We start from the raw sequence: 2110 nt of genomic DNA, 5'->3' as shown, positions 1-2110 counted from the left end.
AGGAGCGAATTGAAGCACCTAGCAATCTGAACATGATGTACTCCTGCTTTAAACTTACTAAACATTATGCACCAAAAATGATGAAGAGAAGCTTTTCCACTTGTATCAGGCAAACGGAGCTGATGAAAGGAGCACTGGCCCATGTTTCCCCTAAATAAACACTAAGAAAAGAGAAGCCAATGGAATTAATCAACAGGAGCAGGCTGAAACTACACCTCGAAAACATAGAGACCTGACTGGTCTCGGTTTAGAGAGAACCTCTTTTGCTATAATATCAGAATGTAGAATTACTAGAATGTCGCCAATGAATGATCTTTTTGTTCTTATTTTTGCAAACCAAACTATTGAAATCCCTGCTTCCAGCCACATATATCTTACAGGCTGCATATGATTCCATCACATTACTATTGTAGAATAAAGTAGGGGAACTCTGGCAAAGCACCTTATAAGATTCATTTAGTTGCTTGTGTTCTTAAGAAATAGAGAAGACTTACAGCCAGTTGCTTGTGGGGGGATAATTACAGCTTGCTAATTGCAAAGCTAGCTTGGGTAAGGTAAACATGCCTACATGCAAATTAAATATGGAATTGGAATCTTGATCATAGCCTCCATGGAGTTAAGTCTTGCCACAAGATGACAGATCTAAATGAGCACGTCAAGTTCACTCACGACCAAATAAATTACACAAGTCGCCGCATGGTCTTAAAAACTATGTTTAATTACAGCCCAATTTCTGATAAACAATGGTGTGAAAACTTACAACTCACGATCGAGGAATAGAGAAGATGGAGTCACGGAGATCAGATTTACTTCTATTTTGGCAAGAGGACTTGAAGTTTAACAATGAGAAAGGACCACTATGAATGCCAGGTCAACCCATGGTGAGAGTACGTAGCACAGCTATATATCCACACATATATATATTGTTAGGATAATCATGACTTAAAGTTTGTTTGAGGATGAGTCAGTACGTGTGTCAGGTTAGTTTAGTTGCATGCAAGGTTGTTAGCATGTTAGTGGGTGCGTATGGCGCATGCAAGGTTGTTGGTTAGTTAGCGCGTACATTTGCATGCGCGTAGAATTAGTCTGTTAGGCAGCGGCGCATGGCGAGCGAGTGGAGCAGATCCTGCATGCGGATCGTGGCGCAATGGCCGGCGTGAAGGCTATCCGCTATGTGTCCCCAGCCTATTTGAGGCCCGGCTCTGTACTCCTCCCGAGTGCGTCGGTAGTAGGCAAGTCCAAAGAAAATAAAGTGCCAAGATACAGGTCGGTACGCCGCCGCGGCGTTCGTCACCGAAAATAGCTTGCGTTCATTGTCTCCTTCGCCGGTGCTTTATGTTCGTGAGTGCGAGTGAGTTCCTAGGCAAAGCAAACGTATATACCACGCTCAGCCAAAACTCACTAAACAATGAGCCCGCCTTGAGGAACTTTCTTTGAGTTGTACTGTCCACAAATGGTAGCCAACCTTGGAGTATGAGTGTATGACTTCTGCTGCCGAACAAGCAGACGAGTCTGTTTATCATCTATTCATTTGGCCTTTTATCTGAAAGCCAAGAATGATGCTTCAGGGCTATCCTAATATAGTACTCTGTACTCCTATAATCATACACACGGCAGGGTAGCCATCATGGCATATGCTCTTATTTGCCAATTGCCAACTCTTATATGACCAACTAGCCTGCACAAACATTTCACTTTATTCTGATGTATGACATCTGGCTGGCGATTATTTGTTTGTATGTCCTCTCATGCATAAGGAGCTCCCATAGATTGCAAGTCATGACTTCTATAGCACACTTTCTACAATTTCAAGAGTAAAGATTAGGAATAAAACAGCTTTCCTAAGGCATAATTATACGCTTATTTTTACATTGAAGAAATTTCCACAAATTCATTTTATACTGCTTATTTTACTACTGCAAAAAGGTATAATTCTGTAAGTAGCAAATTAGATATGCCTGTAAAATGCCTCCTTTCATACTAACAATTAATATACTCGCAATATAACATGGATATAGAAAGCATTTATGCATCATCTTTATGCAAGCAATTGCTTCAATGTGTTTTCCCAGATCAAAGTTTCAATAATCTACAAGTATTTTTTGTGTAC

This window comes from Setaria italica, chromosome IV (assembly GCF_000263155.2).
Source record: "Setaria italica strain Yugu1 chromosome IV, Setaria_italica_v2.0, whole genome shotgun sequence".
Taxonomy (NCBI): Eukaryota; Viridiplantae; Streptophyta; class Magnoliopsida; order Poales; family Poaceae; genus Setaria; species Setaria italica.
This window is presented reverse-complemented; position numbering follows the sequence as displayed.